Genomic DNA, 20,408 nt, shown 5'->3' with positions numbered 1-20,408 from the left:
ATTTTGGAAGCAAATGTAACCGCAGCAGAATGGAGAGAGCTAGAAAAGGGACACAAGAGTATCAGGGGGTTTATAGGCCTTTCACATGTGTGCTGCAGTAGATGCATTTCAATTGTTAATAGAGCACAAACCATGATGCAGACAAAACAAACCTACCGTGATGTGTATGTGTGTGTGTGGGGGGGTGCTTTATCTGGAGCTTATTTCAGAAGCATACACCTCTCCAAGTGTATGAACAATTATGTGTTTGTATTAGGGCTGTCAAAGTTAACGCGATAATAATGAGTTTAAACGGCATTCATTTCTTTAACGTATTAACGTGACTTGCGATTTTTGGGTTGTAGCGGGCACAACATTTTTCAAGCCAGAGTGAAGATCCTGACATCATATAAAATTATTAAACCTAAGGAACCCATTGATACCAGTCATGTCATACTAGCTTGTCGCAAAGGAGGTTAAATAATGCTCCAAACTTACACTAAATTTTAGTGAGGAAAAACTGGCACGGCCATTTTCAAAGGGGTCCCTTGATCTCTGACCTCAAGATATGTGAATGAAAATGGGTTCTATGGGTACCCACGAGTCTCCCCTTTACAGACATGCCCACTTTATGATAATCACATGCAGTTTGGGGCAAGTCATAGTCAAGTCAGCACACTGACACACTGACAGCTGTTGTTGCCTGTTGGGCTTCAGTTTGCCATGTTATGATTTGAGCATATTTCTTTTATGCTAAATGCAGTACCTGTGAGGGTTTCTGGACAATATTTGTCATTGTTTTGTGTTGTTAACTGATTTCCAATAATAACTACATACATAGATTTGCATAAAGTAAGCATATTTGCACACTCCCATGTTGGTAAGAGTATTAAATACTTTTCCCTTTAAGGTACATTTTGAACGGATAAAAAATGTTCGATTAATTTGCGATTAATCACGATTAAATATTTGAATCGAGCTCTAGTTTGTATTCATCAACGGCTAGTTTTAAGCAGAAAAAACAATCCTCTGTGTATCCTAATCCCCGCCTCTGACTCTCCAAGGTGTTTATCTGCTCTTATCACCCCCCCCCCCCCCCCCATCCCCTCCGGAGGAAACTGCCCATCGCAGAAATTCATTTTCCTATGTTTGCATTCAGAGTCCAGACATCAAAACACCCAGTTAAACTCAGCAGCTCATTACAACTGAATCAACAGAGCAATAGGGCAACGATATAATAATATTCTCTCCGAGCAGAGGAATTTAGCCGTGTACCGCCAGCGAGAGAGAAACTTATTTGTGACTACTGGCACTCTTTACTGTGCCATTTGCATTTGAATCGTTTTTCACTTGAAATATTTCCAAACACCTTGACTCAAAACACCTCTTTGAGGTCAAACTCAAATGCTGTTCATCTGTGCTCTCGGCACTGAATGAGTTTTTTGAGACGTTCAATATGTTCCAGACAGAAACTGATATATGTGAAAGGTGTAATACTATAAAGAGACACCAAACGTTGGCTGGAATTATTTACAGGTTTAGTAAAGACAGGCTGAGCGGTGCAGACACCATAAATAATACTTTTTGGAAACTGTGAGCACGAGGTTGATTTTCTCAGTCTTCAGAGTATAAATCTGTTCACTGCTGTCCGTATATTCATCCTTATAGTTTCAGACTAGACGGCAGCGCTCCTACACACTCAGACTGTTACTATAACAAAGTAATTAAGCATCAAAATCGATCTGACTTATCTGGATACACTTAAACAGTATGCAAGAGGGTCTCAGTGATTATAATAATGCAGTGTACGGGACACAAGGAAGGAAAAGGACGTCAAAATATGGCTGTTTTAATCAAATGGATTGAGCCACTTGCAAAACGCAGAGCTTAAATGTATGAATGTTGTTTGTGTTCTCAGGTCAGTTCACAAGGTTAACCTCCTGATTTATTTATCTTGTGTTGTTGTCGTCGGGAGAAGGATTAAGCTCGTCTATTTGGAAATTCATGAAATAAGAGGATGAAGCAGCAAAGGTGCAGGAGCTGGAGGTGAATTTCACGATCAAGCTGTTAGCTTTCAAAATCCTTTTAGTCTCCGTTTTTTTTTTTTTGTACCACATGTGTCAAAATCATCCCGAGTTGTTAGGATGGGAATAGTGCACGACGCTGGATGGCTGGAGTCAATGGGTTTCAGCTCATTCTTTCAATGGTTTCTTAGAAATAGGATTGGATTTTAATAGAAGATGCTTGTATGAGGGTCAAGGGGCAGAATGTTCAAACCAAAACCCAAGGGTGCTTCCACACATGTAGTTGGGTTCATTTTGTCCGGATCATAGACATGACAGCTACCCAAAAGTGAAGTCAAAACATCTCGATCGCCCCCTGGTGGCTGGCTGCAGTATAGGTCATAAATCCCGCCCCCTCCATGTTAGCGGATGGGACATGGGCCGAACTAAAAAGTCAAAGTACACGTCAAATACATTTATCCAAAAAAAGGTTTCTGTTATTTCAGGTTATTCTTATCACGCTGATGTAAGTTCAAGTGTCATTTTTCTGATAAGTTTGGTTTTAATGAGTTATTTGATGCTATAAAAAAAGGGGGTGAGACATCATGATTGACAGCTGCACTGGGTGAAGTAGTCGCAGAGCCGGAGGCTCGAGGACTGTATGAGAGAGAAGATGTAACTTTAACTTTCCATAACTGTCTCGAGTCTTTGTATTAGAACATGAGTCAATTTGATCATAAATATAGTTATAGTAATATTATGGATAGTTGTTGTATCTTTCTAACGTAGCAGCTAGGTGGCTCACGCTAACGAGCTGCAGCCGTGCTCTCGTTTCGTGATTGGCTCGGGCGGGTGCGGGGCGGGACGTTGATACCACGGCTCCAGCGGAATTTCAGGAAAATGCACTCCTTGTACATTTTGGCGTTTGGGTTAGGCTCTAAAAAAACACAATATATTGTTAGCAGACACCTGTATCTGTTCAGTGATCAAATTCTTTTCATTACAGTTCAAGAAGTCTGTGAGTAATGGAAGGTTATTTAGTGTCGATACAAAAGTGTCCCAACCTACCCCGCTCTCCCCTACATGGCCTCATACAGATCAATTATAAGATCGCTTCCTGAACAGATTTCATGATCAACGGATGGATTTATATCGTTTAGCTTTTCAAATCATCAGCTAAAATCACATATCTGCTATCATAAAATCCTGTGGTTGATTCGTTTAAGCGGACTCACCTTTTTAAGTAGTTTCAGGTCGGTTGCTTGGTCCGCACCAGGGTTTGATTTCTCAGCTTTCCCACCGGCCCAAACGAACCGTACCAACCATACTAACCGAACCAAACAGGTTAGGTGTGAAAGCACCCTCAGAAACCTTCATACTTTATCACTCCAGTGACCACCTAAAAGCATTTTCCATTTTGCTTTATTGTATAAACTTAATTTAATCTCTTTGGGGGTTCAGTGTATGAGATTTTAAGGTTCTCTTTCAGCTTCAACTCAATTTAAATTCAAATTTTCTTCAGAGCATTTTGCCTCTTCTAAGTCATTCATTCAGTGGTTATGGAAGATATTTGTTTGGGGGCGGAAATACAAAATTAGCTCGGGCGGAGCTCCTTTTGTGTCTGCATGCTTATGCATACAATGGAGAAGGGACAAAAGAGAAGGAGACAGAAAGGAAGAGATTCACAAACAACTCACTGTTCTGCTTTCTGACATCTGCAGCTTCTGAGCTCTTCACAAATCAGAACAGGCTGCTTCTTCTTCCTCAGACAGGTTGGAAGACGACGGCGCTGTCAGAACATCTATCAATAAAATACAGCACACACACACACACACACGTGTGCACGCAAACACAGAGAGGCAGAGGCTGAGACACACACACACACACACCTCTGACATGAAGATGAATGGCCCACATCAACGTTTCCATCTTCTGCACACTGCGGGGCCCTACGGAGGGGCCTCCGCTGCAAAGTGGAGCCAAGTTCCCCTCACGCTGCTCTGTCACGATCGTGAAAATTACTTATAATAATTTATATGACGTGACTGCGCTTAAAAGGAGGGGGTTTTGCAACATGCTGGAAAATTGGCACAGGGGGAAACATGGGGGAAATGTGCTCAAAGCAGGTTGAGGAAGCTTTACTGCAGAAGTAGCAGTTTTATGAATCGTGCCCCGAAGTCGGCATCCAAGAATGGAGCGTCCTTGCTGACATCCTTGAGAAGTGTGTGTGAACAGAAAGCAGAACACAACACACACGCACACACACACACACACAATTGGAAGATTATTAGCATTTCAACTCTGCGCAGACCTTATTACTCACGAATCTGCACTGAGTGATTGGCAAATAAAAGAGGAACCTGAAAAGACGGATGGTTTGAAGGCCGACACACTTTTTCTGTTTGGATGAACTGATGCTCAGAGTTTGGAATTGATTATTCGGCTGCCAAATCTCTGTAATTGCGCCAAGGATTTTGTTTGTTGGACTCCAATGAGAGCACAGCCTCGCTGTCACATTTCACATTTTGCCCGGAAACTGAAACATTTGTTCTCTCAGCTGTGCTCATTTGTTTAACCCTCTGAGTACCGCAATAGACCTGTTTTTGTGTGTCACATAGAAGTGGTGTACATCATCTGAAAGCTGGTGTCAAGTTCTTCTAGTCAAACTGTAAGTCAGAAATAAACATTAATTAATTCATTAGTTAATTATTTAAAATACATTTTAAAAGCGTATAAGGGTTTAGAACATTATGATAAAATATATGATGGTCATTCCCATGCTCTATTATGTATCATAAGATGTTGCAGCAATTTGGGGGGTTGATACCATTTGTTACACAGATTTGTGCTAAATTTAACCATTTTTTATCACTCGAGAATTGATAAAAATGATCAGTCATCTCTCCAAAATACCACGATAAGACACCGAGACCTTGAGAAACAACATAGAAAAAGCCATGCTGTGATTTTGTTTAAAAAACTTTTGACATTTTTGCAGATTTCTGCAAGAATTGCATTTTTCTGGCAATTAGATGGCGAGCACTTCTGTTGTGGAAACTGATCAGAAACCCCCTTATTGTCAATCTACCTGGGAAAGCCATCCATCCTCTGAATCTCCCAAACTGCATGTGATTATCATAAACTGGGCATGTCTGTAAAAGGGAGACTCGTGGGTACTCATAGAACACATTTTCATTCACATAACTTGAAGTCAGAGGTTAAAGGACCCCTTTGAAAATGGCCATGCCAGTTTTTTCCTCGTCAAAATTTAGCTTTTAACTTTGGAGCGTTATTTAGCCTCCTTCAAGACAAGCTACATGGTTGGTACCAATGGATTCCTCAGGTTTTCTAGTTTCATATGATATCTGCAACTTCACTCTATAGCTCTAAACCTACTAGAGCCTCTGAAAGACAGTAAAGTCGGTCGGGATCGTGGGGCTCAGAGGGTTAAAAAAAACATTTTCTTTCCTTTTTTCATGGCTTTTTTTTAAAATACCATAGTAATTATAATTTCCTCTGTAATTTTAGATAAAAAAGCAAATAATTAGGCGGTTATTAATTATTGATGATGAGAAATGCATTATTTTATTCAACCGTTAACTCCAGCAAAAGTTTTTCAAATTTATGTAAACAAGTTGTCGCCTCGGAACTTTATCATTATGAATAATACCAAAAAACAATCATTATCATTCCTGGTAGTCATAGCTTTAGGCACTATTCTTTTGACTGAGCTGTTTATTTCTTTCCAACGAATAACACAGCAAGTGAACTCAACCCCTCAGGTGAACTCGGGTAACCTCTGCGCGCAAGAGCAACTTCCACCGAAGCCCAGTGAGATGTTTACCTCCCCAAACAAGATACAACCTCGACAAATCGCCTCGCAAAGGAGCAACCCGGGGGTTATGGGAGGATACAAACAAAGACCGCAGAGTTCAAGGGCCCCAAATTGGGGCCAGAGATCTGTTTCTGTCACTGACCAACCACGGAAGAGCAGTTAGCCGTGTCATTCTGCTGTCCCTGTAATAGATGGATGCCCTTAGAGGAAACTCTGACGTCTCTCTGTGTGCATGCACGTGCGCTCCCTAATCACATGAACGGCCGTGCCAAACCCACGTGTATGTGTGTGTGTGTGTGTGTGTGTACAAATGAACGTGTGGGCACACCGCGTTCCTCTGGAGGCAGGATGCGTTCTCCCGCATCCCTCTCTCTGCCTATAATTAGCCGTCCTGATAAAACACCGGTTTGCTGGCGCTCGCAGGATCAAACAGTGATGAGCAGGCAGCTCTCTTCACAGCACACTGCCGACGCCAGGTGGCTGTCCTTGAGTTGAGTGCTGGGCTGCGTGCAGTATGCATCTGGAGGGCAATTAATCCGAAAAAAAGGCAATTGTGATATTTTATGATTCCACTCTTGCAATCACAATTACTAGAGATGGAGATAGAGTCCTCGTGATTTGCGATATTAAGCGGATTTGTAAATGTTTTAGGAGGTTCTGCCATTGATTCCGATTTTGCATTTTCGGTGCCTCGAGTCATTAAGGTGCCCTCCACAGACTGATAGAAAACTGACTCTATTACGGTGTCTCTCAGCATGCCTCATTTTCCTCCATCGCTCTTCACACAAATGCCATGCACACACACACACACACAACTCAACTGCAGTCAGATTAGGTACTGCATGAAAATGATTGCTTTCCCTTTTTGCTATAATTTTTGAGACAGCAGGGGAGGACATTTTAACTTTTTCTCACTAATTGTATATATAATTTCATTCTTCCATGGGTCATAAGGGTACATACAACAATACTGGCTCTGTTTCAGGGCTTTATCTTCCTCACTGAAGGAACAGTGTGTAGGATTTGGTGGCATCTAGCGTTGTGGTTGCAGATTGCAACCAGCTGAGTACCCCTCCGCTCACTACTCCCTGTCGAAGACTGCAGTAACGTGAGTGCAAAGCCGTGGTAACGCCATCCGCCTCCCTCAGAAGCCATCCTTACTATAATAACACTATTTTTGGAGCAACAGAGGTCAGACGGCGGCTGGCAGTACCACAGTTTTGCACTTTGCGGCTCACTTTACAGCAGTTTCGCAAGCGTGCCGGAGAACTACGGTGGCCTTCAGGTGACGCAAAAACGCGAAAGGCTCTCTCTAGAGTCAGTGTTTGGTTTGTTCGTTCTGGGCTACTGTAGAAACATGGTGGATTAACATGGCAGACTCCATGGAGAGGACCCACTCCCTATGTAGATATGAAGGGCTCATTCTAAGCTAACGAAAAGATGATCCTTAGTTTCACATGATTATACCTGTACACTAATGAAAACATACTTATTAATATTATATTCCATTTATGTCAATAGATCCCAGAATTGTTATCAGATAGCAGGACCAATATCTCTGTTTTGCAAAACAGAATAGATGTTAATGGTAATGGTAATTAGTGATCGAAAATTGAAAACAAATCTGTTTTTGTTCTAGCCTACAGCGGCTCCCCCTTCTCTTTATCTACACATCACAACAGAAAGCAGAACAATAAATGTGTTATATCCAAATTACAGTCTCACAAAGTCTCAACATAGCTATTATGGTTTCCATTAATATATAATTATGAAATATTAGGCTAGGAGAGTGCAGTTTCTTTCTTGCTCTTTTTAAAAAATTAAGAAAATGAAGATTCAGTCCCCCTTCCCATCCCAATCCTTGTCATACAGTCCCTTAGTGGCAGAATGTGAATCTACACTAATGGGTCATTCTAAGGTAACAAAACCACAATGATTCTTATTTTCAGGTGATTATACACTAAAAAAAAAATATTAATATTATATTCCATTTCAATATATCCCTCTAAATCAGGGGTCTCAAACTCGCGGCCCGCGGGCCAATTGCGGCCCGCAAGATGATATTTTGTGGCCCCCACCTTGATATGAAAGTTTAATGTTAGTGCGGCCCGCAAATTTTTTTTTTTTGTTTGTTTTTTATAAAGTTTTTTTTTGGGGGGGCATTTTTTCATTTTTATTGACAGGACAGTGGATAGAGTCTTGGAAAGGGGGGAGAGAGAGAGTGGATGCGGAAAGGGCCACAGGCCGGATTCGAACCCGGGCCGCCGCGGTCAGGACCAAGTCTTGTTACATGGGCGCCCGCTCTACCAACTGAGCTAACCAGGCGCCCTCAGCCAGTGCGTTTTATGTGAATGGCAGTTTGCCGTGGAAGGTCCCTTTGTTGCGCGAGCCTGAGCTGAACGAACCTACCAATCACAGTGGGGTATATGGCTCCCGGGGGCGGGCAATCGGCCGGGCTTGATGCAAGCAGAGAAACATTTCACAACAACTATGGCGGCGCCCGTGTAACATCGCATAAGCTTGATTAAAGCTTGATTTATACTTCTGCGTTGAATCGACGCCGTAGCCTGACGTGCACCTCTCCAGAAATGTAACTACACGTCGCGGCGACGCAGACCGCAACAGCTGTGATTGGTCCAGTCTCTCAGCGATGCTGAGCGGCCAGGACCAAGTTCTACTTCTCTCTGCCTCCATCTTTTCAATGTTTGTTCACACAAATCGACTCAGATATATTTTCTCTTTTCGGCGTTCCAGTAATGTCAGTAAAAGTTCTGTGGTTCAACAGTTATTAGCTCCAACTCCGCTCAGTTTCTGTTTGTAGTACAAGAAGAAGAAGGAAACTCAAAGAGACGCCGCCGCCAACTAGCGGTTTGGTGGTGTAATTGCAGAGCAACACAAACACAGCAGGCACAACTTTATTGCGGAGTGACACCAAGTGGAATGAATATATATCTTGTCACACAGCCCCAATCATGTCTTTTTCAAAGCCTGCAGTGAAGAGAAAGGTTGGTGACGAGCACAGACAATTTCAGGAAAAGTGGGAGACGCAATAGAGGCCATGTTCAGAAGAACCGTTCATGTTCTTCAATGTTCCATTCATGTTCAGGACAGTTCGTGTTCAGAAGAACCCATTCAAGTTAAAGAACTGTTAATAATGACGTTTGAGAAGATTGTTTTTTTTTTAACAAAGCTTTTTTTGTGGAATACCTGATGCGGCCCAGCCTCACCCAGACTCTGCCTCCAGCGGCCCCCAGGTAAATTGAGTTTGAGACCACTGCTCTAAATGTTACACACTGTTCCTTTAAGACTGTCAGCGTCGTCAGTCTGCAGCTCTCTCTGTGAATCAAAGCTGAGCAGAGCAGAGCACTTTCTGTGCACAAAGGTGAAAGTGGGTTACCGGTAGGAGGTTGCATGGTTTTTGCTCTTGATTACATCTTGTATTTAAATGTCAAGATATCCCTGTGGAAAGATTCAGGGTCACCGTTCTCTCTGGGATATTTTGGCCTGACATACTGAAGCTTAACTTCGGTCCAGAAAGAAGGAGCTTCTCTCTAATGTGAATCACTTTGAATTATTTCAGTAGATGTGATCGGCTGCCACGCTTACTGTAGCAGCGTTATATGGAATTTCAACCTAAAAATAAACCCAAACTGTCAAAACAAAAATCTAAAAATTGTTGTTGATCAGACCGGCTTCTCGTATAACTTCTAAACCATACTGTTACAGCGATGTCAAATGACTTTACTCCGGTTTCGCTTCCCTTTTTTCTCCAACATTTACTTTAAACTGTCATCGAGACAGCTCCGTGATGACAATGAAACTTTTATAGCGTGTAGCGGCCAACTGCCTTGGGCTGAAAGCTGCTGTGCTAAATTGACACTTTTGGCTTTGTGTGGCGGAAGCCTTTGTGAAAAAGAGAAACACTCACTGTAAACTGTCATTAAAGAGGCAGCACTTCGCTTACACTTTGAAATCCTGTCTACGGCACCAACACAAATGGTGAAAAAGAGGTTATAATTGGCCATCATGCGACGATAATGGCCGTCATGTCAGCCCTTCACAATGGGCTGATTCTCTTCGCCCCTTATCCTCTCGATTCCTTCTCTCCCGTGCAGTCGACTGTTTTTTAACAAAGCAAACAGACGGAGTAAGACACAAGGATACTGACAGACGGATCGGAGATAGAGAGTCAAATGAGAAGGAGCCGCTAATCTGACATGATCAGACTGGCAGAGTCTCCATGGACCTTCAGGTCAAAGAATAGCCTCATGTGAGCTGCACGAGGATGAGGGGGGCGGCGTGAGGCCTTCGTTTCGGGATGCAAGAGAGCACGGGAGGTGAGAGGTGAGGGAGAGGAGGGGGATCGAGCACAACGAAGGGTAGAGGTGGTGGAAGAACGGAGCGAAGCGAGCAGTGAGGTTTATTGTTGGGAGATAGTCGAGTATGTGAGCGCTGCCTCCTTCACCAGCCGGCCAGCACCAAGCAGATAGTTCCACTTCTATACAGACCAAATCCAGAACTGTTGACTCGTCTCATTACTTGGCTTATTGAGCTGAATATATTTTTCATTCATGAAGTGATTCCGTATTTATTGTTACAAGGACCAACAGTAAGTATGTGAAGTGAATCACTGGAGGCAGTTGGAGATTGATCTTCCTTGATGGTGTTTGGCATTGTTGCCTCACAGTGTGTTGACAGCTTTCATCTTGTATTAGACGATAAACAGAACTGCATCTTAAATGTAAACTATTTTTAATGAACAATGGATTACATAACTTGTATGTGGAAGTGACAGACCAGCCGACTCTGCAGTTGTCAGCTTTGTAGCGTCTTTCAGCTCATTCTTTTGGTTTTTGGAGCCACAAATTTAATGTTCTGGTTCACTTTCTTTTTTTTGCGGTCGCTGACAATGATAATGAAAAAATGCTTGTGAACACGAACACAACGACGTGTTACACTTGCATTCTTTCTAATAGCCAGCAGGGGGCGACTCCTCTGGTTGCAAAAATAAATCTGATTGTATAGAAGTCTATGAGAAAATGAGCCTACTTCTCACTTGATTTATTACCTCAGTAAACATTGTAAACATGAGTTCATGGTCTCAATCTCTAGTTTCAAGTCTTCTTCAATACAGCATGATGTTCATTTAGTAAATTACGGTCCCATTGAGAGTAAAATAGACCATAAAGCAGGGTATGCTTTATATTGAAAGGTCGCTACCACGGTGTTGTCCGGTCTGGGTGTTGTTTGTGTTTTCGTCTTACAACTTTAACCCTTTCACCGGTTGTTTTCAGTTCATGAAATTGTAACATTTTTGGTCACCTAAAAATGTCTTATTCAGCATTCGGCTGTACTTAGCTCCACCCCCTCGTGTCACTTCTGTTTGCAAATAACCAAGATGGTGATGGCCACAATGATGAACTCAATGCTTCAAAAACCTCAGTCCACAAATGGATGGGTGACATCAGTATGACAACGTCCACTTCTTATATACAGTCTCTGGATTCACACAGGTTGTGAATACTTGCTTCTTGGGTGAAAACCCTGTGTTTTGTGTCCCAGGAGCCATCTGGTGAACAAAGTGGAGCATTTAGCAACTAGAATGCTGGATATTTCCCCACAGAGCTAAAAGGAGAGTAAATGTTGGACTTGCGTTTGCCAGGTGGCCAGAAACACAACTCTAAATGACTGCTAATGCTGCTTATGTGTCTGCTGGATGGTTGTCACAAACCGGGCTGCACGGCCATGACAAAAGAGGGGGATGCACACAACCAAGCCAACTAACAAATTATTTAATTTTAAACAACATAAGGGGAAAACTTAAACTAACAGTGTGCATGTGGAATCGGTAAGTTCAGCAGTGTACGTGGGTGCTTGAGTGGAAAAGCGTGTAAGTTCAATGTTGTATGGTGAAGAAAGACAAAGCAAACAGGAGTCTCAAAGAGGAGAGAGAAGCAGCGACTGAGCTCCAAGAGGGTTTTTTAAAGAGCACTGGCACCCAGGTGTTGCCAGTGTTGCTGATGAGACCAGGTGTTGCCATTTTACTGATGACCCTCTGCCAGGCACGGGTTAGAAAACTAAAACAAAAATAAGCAGTGACAAATATTTTTAGTAAAAACTATATCCTTGAAGAAAAATTTTAACTAAACTGAAGCAATATTGCCTGGTTACAAAAAACTAAGGAAAATAAAATATAAATAAATGTTAAATTATTTCAGTTTTTAAATATATCACTACAGAAAAAACGAGACTGCATGCATTTCCCTTGACTCTCATGACTTTGAACCACAAAAATGTAACTTTACATTCCAGGAATTCACATCAGACACTAAAGTAGCGCGAAGATTAAACATTAAACATTTAGGACATTGCAGTTCTCCAACAATGTATTTTGTATGTATATAGCTACATACTTCTGAGACATTATAGCTGGCCTTAACAAAAAAACTAAAACTACTGTAAAATTAGAACTAAAGATATAAAAACTAAAAATTAAATAAGAATAAAATAAAAACTAATTGAAAATTAAAAACTAGTATAACCTATAAACTATAAACCTATTTATTACTACTATAAACCTATAAACTACCTGCTACACAAACCAAGTAACAGGGCGGAGAGGGTCGTCACAATGGTAAATAGGCCACTATTAACTAATAAGTTCAACATATCAACCTAAAAGTTGATGATATGTCCATGCTGCGTTCACAGCTTATTTCTGTGGGCCATTGTAGCCAAAAGAAAAAAAAGAGTTATTGCTTTTTTAAATGGGGTCTAGGGCAGCTGCTGACTTTGACAGGTCCAGTTCTTAAAATTTACAGTCAATTTAATTTAATGAACTGATGAACTGATATTAAGTAGAGTTGTAGTGGCTGACCGGCCATTGTAGAAATAATTTACAATGTGTGACAACAGGACAAAACAGAGAACATTAGGCATCATATTAAAATAAGGATACCATGACAGGCATGACTCCATTCTCACTAGACTGGTACATTCCAAGAAAACAAGACAATAATATAAACAGAAAGGCAGGCAATAAAATCTAATTTCTTCAAAATATTCCTGTAGCAAATTATATGAGCACATTACTTATTGTTTATAATTTAGATAGACTCAAAGTATGCTTTCTAAATTCCATCCTGAAGGGTTCAAACGAGAGGCCAGACCTCGAGAACTTAGCTTTATGGATGTGAAATTTACCCATTCAAATTGATAAATTCACAGTCCGCTGAACCTTACTGTTTTTTTGTTTTCATGGTAATATATTCAGGCTGTTCTCATACACCTTTCGTAGCTATACCTATGAAAAGAAATGCACTGTAATTGGTATGTATTCCACAAAATCAATTTGTATGTAATTCATGTAATCGTGAACCTGGAAGTATAAGCAACAAGCGGCACGTAAGGAGGAGGTCGGAGTGGATGGGTGGGTCAAAAAACAAAAATAGACTTTCGCCCAGGAGACCGGCGTTTGTATACCTCGTGTGAAACCAGAAGTCAACGTTGATTTATTTGTCACGTAACTTCCGTACTTAAGTTAGGCCACTTCTGGAATTTTTTTAAGCCAAACCGCGATCTTTTCTTAAACCTAACTAAGCAGCTCTGTTGCCTAAACCTAACTAAGCAGTTCTGTTGCCTAAACCTAACTGAGTAGTTTGGCTGCCTAAACCTAACTAAGTAGTTTTGTTGCCAAAACTTAACTAGATAGTTTTGTTGCCTAAACCTAACAAAGCAGTTTTGTTGCCTAAACCTAACTAAGTCGCTTTGTTGCCTAAACCTAACTAAGTAGTTTTGTTGCCTAAACCTAACTAAGCAGCTTTGTTGCCTAAACCTAACTAAGTAGCTTTGTTGCCTAAACCTAACTAAGTCGCTTTGTTGCCCAAACCTAACTAAGTCGCTTTGTTGCCCAAACCTAACCAAGTTGTTTCCTGCGAGTGAAAGTAGGAGGACGTGCAAAAAATGAGTAATAACATTTCGTATGATATCATACGAACTGTTGTATGAGGATACGTTGTAATGTTACATCCTTGGCTTCTGGCCTAATTGAATAATTGGTTTTTGAGTGTAAAAATAGTCCTCAGTTTTCTACCAGTCTACCCTAATGTACGCTATGAGAACACTGTGTATTTTTTCTTATTTCTTCCTTGAATCATTGCCCAATTTCCCACTGTGATTTGTTGTGTCTATGTTCGACCAACTGCACGCAGCAACTCTGGTAAAGGGAAATACGATATCCCAATAATGCCGGAGTCCCCACACGCATCCAGTAATCAGAAAAAGATTTGTAGGCCCAGAGAGAGCAGAAACAAAGGATCGAGTTTTCCCGTTTGCTCTCAGTAGGAAATCTGTAATGCGAGGGCAAAGGGCTCAGTGGGCTCTTGTCTGATAAGTCAGGCCGTTCTGTGTTAGTTGCATTGATGAAAAAAAATCCTTTAAAGGGTTTAAGTTTTCACGCTGCTGAAGTCAATACTCTTTCTGTTGGGTGCAGAGACGTTTTCTCTTCTCTCTCTTTTCCTGTTTACTATCTGTCGTTGTCTCTCTTCTGGTAATTATTCCTCCCTGTGAAAATCTTTCTCTTTCTGTTTCTGTATTCTCTGTCTATCTCTCACTGTCTCTTCTGGGTTATTTCTATTTCTCTCTCTTATTTTCACACACTGTATAACTCTGTTGAGGGGCGTCAATACCAGTCCAGAGTGGGAAATTTATTACGACAGAGAGGAGGGGGTGAAAATACCAACCTGACAATCAATTCGCCTCTAGACTGTGTCCCGAATCACAATTTATCTCCATTGTTGATTTCATCTCCTGTTTGCAGGTTATGTTCTTCAGCAGAAAGTCTGCACTTGTCTCAATCAATGATTCACATTCCTTCTATTTCTACTTTACGCTCACCTTAACAACTCCGCTGAATGCTTGAAATGTTATATCGACACAAGACGAGGTTTGTAGTGTAAACATCATGACTGTCAGAACAGTTTTTGTGTTTCATTTACTCATGAAAGAAGAAAAGACTAAAAAAAAAACAAGCTCATCACACCATGAAAATCGGTTCATGGCATGTAGAGACACAGAAGCATAGCCACTTTCTAAAGCCCTGCAATTTCTGAAACAAGGTAATTTCTATGATTTGTGAAAGTATGAATGCAGTGGCATGTACCCCATGTATAGTAAAAATCATGCTCTGCAACCAGAACATCAGGGCTCAATGAAAAGATATTGTTACCTCTCGCATGTTGTTTGTGTCTCTGCACAGATCGAACCTAAACGATTTCCATTTCAAGGTTGCATCAACAAAGACAGACATACGGAACCAAAGAGCTCACTTTATTTTCCTCCATTTGGGGCCCACTTTGAAAGCATTACTGAAAAGCAGATATTGCGAAGGAAATGTGGGAATGGAAGTTAGCTATTTGGTAGTTAGCATAACAGAATGAAAGCAATTAGCAGTTTAACAGATTTTAACCTAAAGTTTAGCCGTTTTAAGTATTTTAAACAGTTTGTGCTTAAGCGGTTTTAATGATTTAAATGGTTTGATAAGCATACGTCAAAGAAAAACATGAGGAGTTATAACTTTACAGATATGCCTAACAATTTAGACTGTTTCACTGTTTTATCTGGTTTAACCATTAGTTGGTATTAAATTAAAAAAAAGAATTAGCTATATTTAACTATTTTTTAAAACAGACTAATAGACATTAGCAGTTTTAACTGGTTTAACTATTAGTTAGAGTAAGACAAAACAAAACAGTAGTTGGTTTAATTATTTAAATGGTTTGATAGGCAAAGAAAACATGAGTCATTTTAACAATTTTTTCTTTTTAACAATTTAGACATTAGCTGTTTTTACTGTTTTAAAGGTCCAGTATGAACTGTTGTGTTTTCCTTATCTTAGAATGAGTCTTTCATATCTACATAGGGAGCAGGTCCTCTTCACAGAGTCCGCCATGTTGTTCCGCCATGTTTCTACAGTAGCCCAGAACGGACAAACCAAACACTGGCTCTAGCGAGAGCCTTTCACGTTTTTACATTACCTGAAGACCGTAGTTCTCCGACACGCTTGGAAAGGAAGGGGTGAGCGAAGGGGTATTCAGTTGGTTGCAATCTTCAATTTCACCGCGAGATGACACTAAATCCTACACACTGTCCCTTTAACTATTAGTTAGCATAAGACAAATAAAGAGATTAGTGTTTTTTAGCTATTTTAAAAATGTTTTTGCATTAGCTGTTTTAAAATGATTTCATAGCTAGCATAACTCAATGAAAAACATGAGCAATTTTAACTGTTTCTTTTTTAACAATAAAGACATTAGCTGTTTTTAACTGGTTTAACTATTAGTTAGCATGAGAGAACTAAAGACATTGGTTGTTTTAACAATTTAGACATACAGTTTCATTTGATAATTCACAAAGGAGAATTAAATACATTAACTGTTTTAACATTTTTTTTTTACAGTTTAGACATTAGGTATTTTAACGATGGTATTTGATAGTATAAGACAATGAAAGGCAGTAGCTGTTTTAATTATGTTTAAACATTTAGTCATTAGCTTTTTGAACTATGTAAACGGGCCCTTCTGTGTGGAGTTAGCATGTTATCCCCGTGTTAGGCAAGGCAAAGCAAGGCAAGGCAAGGCAAGGCAAGGCAAGGCAAGGCAAGGCAGCTTTATTTGTAGAGCACATTTCAGCAACAGGGCAATTCAAAGTACTTTACATAAACATTCAAGAACATTGCGACAAAGTGCAAAAGAACATTAAGACATAATTAAAACAGTTATAAAAACATTAAAGATTATAAAATAAAAACTAGCTAAAAATAAAATCTAGGATAGAAGCTAAAATAGAGTATAACACAGAAGAGTAAAAGCTCTAGTGCAGTATAAGATCATTATCTGGTTTAATAAAAGGCAGCAGCAAACAGGAAAGTTTTAAGCCTTGTTTTAAAAGAACTCAGAGTTGGAGCGGTCCTGTAGGTTTCTGGGAGCTTGTTCCAGATATTTGGTGCATAAAAACTGAACGCTGCATGTTTAGTTCTGACTCTGGGGACACTAAGCAGACCTGATCCAGATGACCTAGCGTGGGTTTTCTCCGGGTACTCCAGCTTCCTCCCACAGTCCAAAGATACACAGGTTAGGTTCATTGTTGACTCTAAATTGGTGTGAATGTGAGTGGGAATGGTTGTCTACATGTGTCAGCCCTGTGATAGTCTGGCGACCTGTCCAGGGTTTACCCGGCCTTCGCCCAATGTCAGCTGGGATCGGCACGCCCCCACGATCCCTAACGGGATAAGTGGTTGCAGATGATGGATGGAACTATGTAAAGGATTTGACAGCACAGCAGAGTCAAAGACATTATCTGTGTCTGAATTCTTCATTCTAGTAGTAGGTGAAAGGTATCTAACATGAACAGAAATAGTGCATAATGGACAGTACATGATCTCTATACATGATCAATACTGCAATCGCTTTGCACCTTGTCCTCATTGAAACAATTTTCTCGGGGGGGACTGTCAGTGACATATGGACAATAAAGGGGGACAAGTGGCTGTACATGTTGCTAAATTCTAATTGCAATGGGCTCCAATGACAAAAAAAAGAACAAAAGAGCTGAAACAGAAATTCTTCTGATTACAAACTCCACTTCTGTTTGGATATGAAAATCAAACCACGTATTGTATGCGATGCAAAGTTACATGCACATACTACAATTATGCATAGAATGGCCTACAACTAAAAAATACGAGACAAAACAGCAGTCGTCCTGACTAATGGTTTATAATATTCCTGCACACACTTTCCGTAATGGACTCAGTGAACTGAAAAGTAAACAACATGACCCTACTTGTTCAATTGCTATTTTCTTTCCCCCCTGATATTTCCTCCTGACCATATGTTCTCCAGAGCTATCTTTAACGGGGCGAATGTGAGTGTGCTCTCGGAGCCCCCCTGAGGGGTACAACAAACTAGCAGCCCTCTGACCTCCAGTTAGAATGAGGACTCTCCATCTCTGGACAACTTGCCCTCCGAAGCTCTCTGCTGTCACTTAAATGCCTAATGGCTCCCATTCTCTCCATGCAAGATAATTAGGGGGGCCTAATACAACAAAGTGGCCTAGCTTTTGGTGTTTTGGGGATAACAGATTGTTTCCAACGCAGTGGAAGAGGGGGCGCGCTCATTGTGAGGATGCCTCATCAATCATCATTTAACGGCCTTTAAATGGGTGTGCGCCTCCCTAAGGGATTTTAGGATTGAACTGCCAGCGATATAAAGGGCAAGCCTACTGTATGTTTTCCAGCCAAAGCAGTTTCTAAAGTAACTCTTTGCTCAACTCACCCTCAGCATTTAGATGGCGTCTACCGACGGCGTGCATAAATGTTTCAGGAAACCGCCGTACAAATACTAAATAGATACAGTAAACAGGCCATAGCTCAGTGTAAATGGTAGTTCCTTAAACCACAATTTTCCTGCTGACAAATGACACTCGTCTATAAGAGCCAGCATTAGGCCACTGTATAAATACAAGGGGGAATGCTGGTGTTAAGGAGGGAAGTGAAGAGGACTATTGATGTCCTCTTCATCAAACAACTGTTATATGTAATTTCTGCAATCTCCAGCCCCCGCACCAAACATTTAAGCAAAATCAGAACCACAGTACACCAATCAACTCGGGCCCTTTTACAGCTGATTGCCGGACTCAAAATATGCATCCACTTCCCTCTGAAATGCCTGCTGAAAATTAAATGCACTGCATATTTTTGCTTGGATACAACAAAATGGTGGGGACACGGAACCTACAGTTAAACACAGACACATTTTTCTTTACAGGACAAGTTTGACTTTTTGGGAAATAATTGCTTATTTGTCTTTTTGCCGAGAGTTTGATGAGAAGGCCAATACCACTCTCGTGTCTGTATGTTAAATGCAAAGCTACGGCAAAGAACATACTGTATATTGCCAAGAAATGATAGTCAATTGTTTACTTACTTATTTATTTATCAAACTATTTTGCCCGGCCTCTTCCCAGAGGAGCGTAAAGTGAGCGATGGACATAAATGGAAGTTGGAAAAATCCAGCACACAGATTTTGAGAGCAATCTCAAACTTTTTAAAGTCAAGGACCTCCAAAATCGATGTCCAAGACATCAGACCAGGGATATATAAGAAAATGTGCCCTGTGTGTTTGCCCTGCGTGTTAGTAAATAGCCTACAACTCCATTAAATTCTGCTTATGTCATGCTACTAGCACTACTAGCCACTGGCCGATAGCCGGTTGTTCGGGAACAGAGAAGTTAATATATCCACCACGGTACAGGCTTACAGCATACAGCCCATGGGGGTATTAGAAGATAATAAAAGTGATGAATTGCAGCCAATATATCCATTGTTACAGCCGGATACAGCTAACAGGAAGCTGGCAGAGCTGGATGTGTCATATGAGCGTGCAGGGCGATGAAGTCCCGTGGGTCTGATGCACGTTCATTATGACATATCCGGTATCCAGCTATTAGTGAATTTTACAACTTTGTTTAAAGTTTGTACTAAGTTGATTTACCTCAAAAAAATGATCCTCTGATTTACAGACATCTCCTTATACATCCATGGCAATGAACTCATTGGCTTTTTCAGTCCAAAAGGGCAAAAAGCACTACTACAACGCCATCTAGTGGCTTTTGTCAAAAAAGTACTGGAGTTTCGCCTCTTTGCTTCAATACTCTTTGGCTACGTTAAGCAGCCGTTTAGCTTAGCTTAGCATTAAGACTGTAAACGGGGGGGGGGGGAAACTAGCCTGGTTATGTACAAAGGTAACAAAATCTGCATACCAGCACCTTTAAATCTCAGTAATTAACATCATATCTCTCACGCTGGTTGGCATATTTGTTTTTAACCAAACCAGCTGTTTCCAGTTTTATGCTAAGCTAAGCTAACCACCTGCTGGCTGCAGCTTCATATTTAACGCAGAGACATGAGAGTGATATCGATCTTCTCTCATCCAACTCTATGCAAGAAGATGAATAGATGTGTTTCCCCAAACTGTTGAACCATTCTTTTAAACAACAGTGAAACATCCATAAATCATGACCTTCTGACACATTTGTACTTTACACATTGGCTACACAATATGAAGCCACTCTTCTCTGGTCAAGTATTAGTTAAATTAGAGCACTTTGAGGGATTGAAGGACAGATTCCTCCATTTGAGTCGTTTTATGCACGGAACAGGCTCAGTTGACCTTGTACTCGCCCTTGAACCATAAAAAGGTACAAATTTGTTTAATGGCCTGTGGTGCTATTTTCCTCTCACCTTTGATAGACCCATTTTCCAATAATTAATTCTAGGTTTGTTTTGCATTTAACATTGGCAAAAACGTTGAAAGAAAACAGGCCAAGGCTTATGCACATTATCCACTAATCTTCCCTTTTGACAGGATAATGCCAGATTTAGGAAGTCTGGGTCTATCCAACCTCTTAGAGGAAAAGCCAGAACTGCAGCGATTTCCAACAAGATCCTTGTTAAGTGACAGCTTGATGTGCGCCTCTGAATACAAAAGTGACGAAAACAATTAAAAAAGCATCCAGTGCGTTTCACTCCCAAC

The sequence above is a fragment of the Sebastes fasciatus genome, chromosome 18, assembly GCF_043250625.1.
Source record: "Sebastes fasciatus isolate fSebFas1 chromosome 18, fSebFas1.pri, whole genome shotgun sequence".
Classification (NCBI taxonomy): domain Eukaryota; kingdom Metazoa; phylum Chordata; class Actinopteri; order Perciformes; family Sebastidae; genus Sebastes; species Sebastes fasciatus.
This window is presented reverse-complemented; position numbering follows the sequence as displayed.